This window comes from Galeopterus variegatus, unplaced genomic scaffold (genome assembly GCF_000696425.1).
Source record: "Galeopterus variegatus unplaced genomic scaffold, G_variegatus-3.0.2 Scaffold2726, whole genome shotgun sequence".
Taxonomy (NCBI): Eukaryota; Metazoa; Chordata; class Mammalia; order Dermoptera; family Cynocephalidae; genus Galeopterus; species Galeopterus variegatus.
The window spans coordinates 189,658-197,920 of record NW_007728837.1 but is presented as its reverse complement, the minus strand read 5'-3'; positions in this window follow the sequence as shown (position 1 = coordinate 197,920).

Genomic DNA, 8,263 nt, shown 5'->3' with positions numbered 1-8,263 from the left:
GGAGCAGTATTCTTATCCCCAGCTTTGAAAGCTAGAGATTCCAGAGAAACAGCTGGCATAACAATGACAGAACAACCTAAAATTTGTGTCTGAACCATGTTTTTACAGTCATTTACGTATAATTCTTCCTTATCTTTTCCAAGCCAGTAAGCTGGCTTTTCCATTCCTGATGTCTGCTATTCTTGACAATTGTCAGCAACACTTTCCATGGCATTATGGAGTTGCAGAAAGTGCCAGTGAGCTCTTGGCTGTCAGTTCCTCGGTAGTGAGATGTTGACAGTGTTCTCATGCTGCTTTCTGGAGCCCTCAGAGTGTATGCTCACCCCATCTGGCTGTACCCATTGGCAATGGACAGATCACTGAGAGCTAAGCACTATGCATAGTCGGACAGCCTGTTTCTGCTTCTTTTGCTTTTAGGGACTTTGACTACCATGTGTTCTTTTCTTGGAGTCACTCAATCACCTGAGAGCATCTGAGCCTGGTTCTTCTCCTACGTGTCTTTGCAACTGGGTATAAGTTCCTTTTCCTTTACAGATCTCAGATTTCCATCTGCAAAATGAGGCCGTTGAAAGGAAAAATGTGAGCCTCTAGAAATTAAAAAGAAAAGAAAATGTTGTGATACATTTATTCTCCTGCCAAAATCCTGTCTGTTGTGGGCTTCTGTCCAGGCAAAACCAAATAAGACAGCAAAATCAAAGCAGAGAAATTCTTGCTGAAACTTGACTGAAATCAGCTTGATTTGTTGTTTTACGCTTGCTTGGAGCATGAGGTAGAAGTCAGAGAATGCAGAAGCCCTACATCTTGGGCAGAAAAGTTGTTTGTTCCTGCATTCTTTGGGGACATTTGCTTGATCAACTGATAAGGAAAGGACCCAATTTTCCTTATCGTCTAGCCCAATCTTTACTCTGCCTGATTATGCATGACTACACTAGGAAAAGGCATTAGCCTAGCTAGCTTTGCTCCTGGGAAGGCAGTGTCTGAACATGCTGCTCTTGAGGATAATCACATTTATAGAACATCTGCTCCATGACATTCACAATACCAGGGGCCATGGGACACATAAGAAATGTGTGTGAGACTTAGTCTGTTGTCATAACTTACAGTCTGTACATGATGAAGAAGCCCAAGGGCATAGACCAAGGCACGATGGGCAGAACCCCAGCATATTGACATTAGGAGCTTTCTGGCCAAAATCTGGACCCATACCATGGGAACATTTGGGGCTTCTGGCTTCATTGGTGACCCTCCAGGAGCCTGAGTATGAGATTCAGCTCTGGTTTGTACCTTGATTTCCCCAATGAAAAAGAAGTGTCAAAGTACTATCTTTAGTTGGTGAGCTCCCTTTTCTGGATGGATTCAAGCATTTACCAGGTTGTGCTGGAGAACAGATTTCTATACAAGGTGTGATGTGGGACTAGATAACATCTGAAATTCTATTTTACTCAGAGATTTACCAAGGACACAGAGCTTTTTAATAAAAGCAACTTGTGGATTAAAATGCTGCAGATAAATCCCATAGTCCCTTCTGCAAGGAACTGTAGCCAGCAGGGACCTAAACTTTGGCAAAAAAGTGAACACAGTTCAATACCAATGAAGCAAAAGCCATAAAGCTGAGTGAAAGGAAATGTGTAAGGCCACTCCAAAAGATAGAAGTAGGTGTTACCCTCGTCCTCAGCCCTAGTGAGAGGAGAGTCCAGCTATTGCACATTCTGTTCTCCATTACCTCTGCCAATTTCCTAACAGGCAGGACTCAGGTCAGCTCTAAAGAGAGTTGTTTGCTTAAGATTCAAAAATGGATAAGTAAAATGGATCAAAGGAAAAGATAAAGTCCAACAGAAAGGCTTCAGTGTGTGGAAAAGAAACTGCCTGTCATGTGCTCGTGAGAGAAATCATGCATTTATCTGCGGTTAAAGAAGTACTGGAGGACTGGTCGTCATGACCAGACAAGATAGGAGAGAGGAAACCCCAGCAATGTGCTCTTCTCTGTTCGCTCTCTGGATAGGCATCATCTGCTTGGAGTGGATCCAAGTATTGACTATACCCAGATTCACTTTTTGCTTACTAGGTTCTTAGTTGTCACCACTGGATGGACATCTGGTTCAGTCACAGATGTGAAAATAAATGGAAGTTGATTGTCTAGAAAGTGAAAGAAAAAAAAAAGCTGATCCTTTTCTGCTGGATGTTTGATATTGGAAATAACTGCACCCTCGCTAGTGCGGCACTCTATATAACCTCCCTCTCCATTAATAAAGTCTGTAGAGTTCTACAGACTCTAGAACTGTTGGGGGGCTCTGCTTGGTTTCTTTTGGGAGCATTTTTGAGAGATGGGTGTCCATGCCTGTCTCAACCAGGACCAGACCCTGTGGCTTGTTAGGCAATAACCAGTGTTCACTGTCTCAGTCCACAAAAGCCTCATTGATTTAAAAAAAAAAAAAAAAGAAAGACCCGAGTTCCTTTATTTATTCATTCCAAATGGGATGGAAATCCCGTTTCTGCTCAGATTTCCTCTGAGGAGGGGCAGGACATCCCTACCCCCACCCTTCATGTCTTAACTTCTTAGGCAACAAAACCATCCTCAGCAGCTGCCTGAGGACTGCTCAGTAGCAATGAGTAAAGCAAGTCTTCCTCTCAGAAAACACTCATATGCAAGGACCTCTGATGTCATCAGATATGTCTGCTGTGTGTGCTTGATAGATACTTCTGACCCTGTTCTCTTCACTCTGGTTATCTGTAGCAAAGAAATGGTCCCTTCTTGCAAGGTTTATACCCAGAGGCCATTTGTTTTGGCAAGTTTCAGGCTCTTACAAGCATTTAGATTCTCAAATTAGGTCAAATGGGTGGGAGGATGGGGTGGGGACAAGAAGTGCGTAGGGCCTTAACATCATATGGGTTAGTACAATTTAATGGTTAAGAAAGAGCAAACAGTGGAGTCAGACCTGGATTCAAGTCCTAACATCATCATAAACAATGTAACTCATACTATTTAACCATCTTGATCCTTAGTTTCCTTACCTGTAAAATATGGATAATGATACCTATGTCTCAGAGGTGTTACGGCTTACGAGAAAACCTAGGTAAACTTTCTTTCGCACAGAGCCCCATATATAGAAGGTGTTCAGTATGGTAGCTATCAGGAGATTTTACAGGACCTTGAAGAGGGGGATCATAAGGCTGGGCTGCATTTGAAGTGAAATGTGTCAAGATTGGAGGCTGCTCTGCAGAAGCACGATTGCTGGATGTCTCAGCTTTTTGCCCATCATTTTCTTTTGCTTCAGTTTCGCCTGTTCTTTCTTTCTTTTCTGTGCCTCCCAGTTCCCATAAGTTTCTGTGTGCCATGACACCATGTGGCTCTGATTCTCTTGGTTTGTCTTAGTTGAGACTGTACAGTGGGGAATCTGGCCCAGCTCCTCTTTCTATACTAGGCCATAGAGGTTTCCAGCAAACCCTTGGATTGGACTCCCTTGGGTTACATACTCATCCTGGTTCATCAGCTGGAGTTAGGAGTGAAGCTCGTATGGTTCCTGCACCAGCATCTGTGGGCCTGGTAGATTCATTGAGAGTGGAGAAACAGTGGGGCAGTGTGGCATTTGTGGTACTACCAGCATGGAGAGGATCTCTGTTCAGCTTGTATCATGGTTCCTTGAAAGACTTCTACTTCATAAGCACTATCATAGGCCGGAGTGTATCATCCCTTGCATGAAGGACCTGGAGCTGCTATTTATGTATCTGGCAAAAGGAGTCATCTGTCACTTTCCAGGGCGTTATTCTTCCTGTTCTGGCTCTGCTCCACTTACTTTAATTCTGGCCACAATCATCTGTATAAATACACACACACATATACAGTGACTTTTGTCAACTTGGCCAATTCAACTGGCTCTTCAAAACAAAACAATTATTTCACTGGTAAGACCAGTGACCCATTAAAGGCAGATAGATACAGCCCAAATCAGAGAAGCCTCAAATGCAGTGAGCTGTAATGTTCTCAAAGATCGCCAGGTCACATTTCAAATAAAATATCTGATAAAACCTCATTGAGCTATGTAGTTTTGTGTTGCTTAGCCAATATTTACTGTAAAATCTTGAAACTGGTCTGAAAATTAGGCTACCCAAGAACAGAGGCCATGTTTTATTTTGTATCCCTCTTGGTTCCACATGCAGTTAGGCACGTGGATACTCAATGAATAATGGTACAGTGGGAAGACCACCACAGTAGGAGTTAAAAATGATTCTGGTCCTATCTTAACATTCTCTACTTGATATGGGGCAAATTACTTAATTTATGAAGATCTCATTTTCCCAGTTCTAATGTGAACAAAATGGTAAGGTCTTTTCCAACTCTAAAATTATAGAATTTAACATTTTACTTCTGGGTCCTGTTTCCTTGTCTAGTTTCTTCCTAGATTGTGCCCTATTGAGTGACTGCTACAACACAGCATACTTTGGAGAGGCATGCATTATTACAGAATAGTCTCATGTAACGGTATTATAATTACTTCAAAGCCACGCAAACTGACAACGTTCTAGCAAAGTATAAAATATTGTTCTAAATATTTATGAAGTATACATTCAAATGCATTTATTTAAGTATAGGAAAATAAAAGGAAAACACACCAAAATAACAATGCTTGTGCTAGGGTCTTTCAGTGATTATTTTTCCCTTTAAATTTTGTGTAATGTAATGAATTTTATGTAAAGCATTTTTAATGCTTTTTTCAGAATGAGGATTATTGTAATGAAAAAGGTCCTGGAAAAAAAGTCAGGAGGCCAGAGTTTTAATCTTGCTTTCAGTATCCTTTTTCATTATGTGAGGATAAATACCTAGTTTACAAAGTTATTGTGAGGATCAAATGAGGGAAGATTAAGAAGTGCTTTGAAACATATTGTAGGCATAAGAAGAGTAATAGTAGGTGGAGGAGAATCACTTATCGACCAGTTAAACTATTTCCTGGATGATGTTGATGCTTCTCTTCAGTTGAGACTGGGAAGTGGCCATTTCTTCATTTCCAATTGTTTGCCCCTGTTGGGGAAAAACTAGCCCGAGACTGCAATTTGGGAGAGTGGGAGAAGCAGAAGTATGCGTGGGTGGAGACTGAAAAGGAAGTTTAATGCAGAAAGTATCAGGTTGACATATTAAATGTGTTGACTCCTACCAGCAACTTTTGTAAGATAACTAGTTTTATGTATATGAAGAATTATAAGAGATTAGGAAGGCAGCAGGCACATTTCTGGAGAGACCGGGTTAAATAAGCAGAATTCAAAAGTAAAGATGTACATAAATCTATGTACATCAAGTGAGTTCTTGGCCTTGAGTTTTATAAATTGTATAAGAAAGACAGTATCCACAAGTCAACCTCTATGAGTAAACAGCAGGATAAAAACAATGAAGAAGAATAATTAAACCAGTAATTTATGTTATTAGCCAATAAGTAATAACTTAGGATTTTCATTTCCCCAGATGATCTTGTAGGGCTGAGACAAGGAGATGAGGAATATCAGGAAGACTCTAGTTTGTTCTTGGCTGCACATTAGAATAACCTGGGGGGCTTAAAAAAATATTTATGCCAGGGCCCGCCCTGGCATAATTTAATTGGTGATGGGGCCTGGATGTTTTGTTTTTAAAAGCTCTCCCAAGTGATTCTAAAGTGCCTGCAAGGTTTAGAAGATCATAGAAAGAGAAAGTGAATTTTTGGACTGAAAATGCCCAGTTAGCCTGCTTTACTGGAGCAGGGAGCTGTGGACTGCACATTAATAAAGGGTCTTTGAATCCACAATGGGAAGTCATAATTTGATTCTAGAGGCAGGACTCAGGAGGAAGTAAGGCTATGGGAATGGTTGTCACAAAAGCTCTGACTGATCTCAGCAGTTAAGCCAGGAGCCCTGGAGGCCTTGGGAAGAGCAGCATTCACTTCAGCTGTGCCTACTGCAGGCTATGTCCAGAGACCTGGGACAGAAAATGTTGGCAGGACTGGATGAGCACAGATGAGACTGGTGCCCTGTGATGTGCTGTAGACCTTCCTAACCTCGATCCTGATGAGGCTAGCACTTCCTTGTTAGAGCAGAGTTTGCTGAAGAACAAAAAGGGACTTCTGGTGATGTCATTGCCAGCTTGGATTTAACAATAACACGTGGTTTTAATACCTTATTTTATTTTATTTTTTTGGCGACTGGCTGGTACAGAGATATAAAGAAAATTGAAGGGTTGCCTACTGAGAAAATTCAAGAACATAACTGCAATTACCAGCATAAAACATGTCTTCTGCATAAAGGGTTTCTAAGCCCTTGATGTCTGTTGTGTTGCAACTGTTGAGTAGCTTACTCAGTCTCCCAGCAATGACCTATTTACTAAGACTGAGGAAAGGTACAATAGAGTTATTAAGAACTGAAGAGAAGCTAGTGAACGTCACTAACACAGTGTCAAAAATTCTAAAGAGGATGATGAAATGCCTATTTGAAGTGGGCTGAAAATAAACTTAAGGGGAAAAGTAATACTTTCTCCAAACATTATATAGATATTAAAAAAAAAAAATTTCAGAAGAGAGGGAGAACGTGTGTGTGTGTGTCTGAGTATTTAAGTTTGAATTAGAATTTGACAAAACACGAGTCTGTAAAAGGAAGGGATGTTGAAAACTCATTGGCAAGAGCAAATTGCCCTTAAAATTTATAATACAAAACATTTCACTGTGATCCCCACATTAACATTTTCTGTCCCTTCTAAGTGATCTTGGAGCTTTATCACCTTCCTGCCAGCACTCCTCCCCTCCATGGAACCCTGCCTCTGATTTTTAGTTACACTGAGGATGTCAATGACATTATAACCTGAGGAGCTGCCCTTCCTTGGAGGCTGGCATAACTAGGCACAGTGCTCTAAAGTGAAGGTAGGAAGCTGTACCCATGGACATGCCCCGGGGTGGGGACGGGGGGATCCTGAGGATCTGAGGCTGCCCTCGTTTCCCTATCCCATTGACTACATTGCTAGTCCTTAGCGCTCTTGTGAAATTAAGTGTGGGGCAAATATCAAGATAGAAGTGCAAATCTGGTTACCCTCTTCACTTAGCTAAGAGTAAATCTATAGGCTTTCTTCCCCAAATAAAGATTGTTGCAGTTGTTGAAAGGACACAGAGCACTAGAAATCTTTAGGAAATGGTAGGCACATAAATGTTCTGGCATTTATGAATCCTCTCTCCTTTGGCATCCCCAGCATCCTTTAGTTTAGCATCGATCACTTCAAATACCCTGTCTGGAGCAGTAGCTATAGAATTCCTAGGTGAGGAGATGAAAAGCAGTCAATTCCACATGAGAAACTGAGGACCAGGCCTGGGTCCTTCCCTTACGAGAAACGTATATGAGCCATGATACTTGACATTTATAATCCACTTTACCCAGCTGCTCATTCTGCTTCTCGATAAATTTATATATGTGCTTCATAGTTATCCAGTGATTCCTAGAAACCAGTCTAATGACTGCCCACCTCTCCCAGTGCAGGATCTCTTCCACCCTTGGATATCTCAGCCCGTCTGCTGTCAGTCACTGAGTACCTATAACGGGGTCCACAGCCCATGCAGCTACAGCAGCCCTTCTGGTTTTCTTTCTGGAAGTGCCCCTTAATCACCCCATTCGCTACCCTTCTGCTTGTATTCACTATAGGTTTTTATGGCCTGTGGTTGCTAGTCTTGGTGGTTATAAAATAATGCTAATACAATGAAGCCTGTGCATTTAAATTCCGCAGCTTTACTCATATTACAGTGAACTGGACCACTGACTATGCAACTACTCTGGCCATAAGGGGTGAAAGTGTGGATGGCTGTGTGAAAATCCACCCTCTGTAGAGGAGAAACGTGAAGTGGATGTACTATGGTAGTGTCTTATTGTGTAAAAAGGGACATAAAAATCAAATGTTTAGGAAGGGAAGTAGTTTTAACTGCTGAGAAGATAGCTTAAATGCTACCTTTGCCTCCTCCAGGAAAAAGGGAAGTTGATCATCTATAGGTCAGAATGTGTGTTCTGAAATGTGGCTTGCTGGTGGAAATAGATTTGCCTAGAGCTTTTCAGACTGTACTTGCCTGGTTCCCTTAATAATGGTAGACATGATATTTACAATTGGGGGCAGCTTGTGGCCAGGAAACAGGGAAGGAAATCACCAACTTCTGGGAGCATAAATTTTACTAGCCTGTAAGCGCCTCGAGGATAGTACTAAGTTTATGAAACACTCATTTCTTTTTTTTTTTTTTTTTTTTTTTTTTTTTTTTTTTTTTTTTCGTGTCCG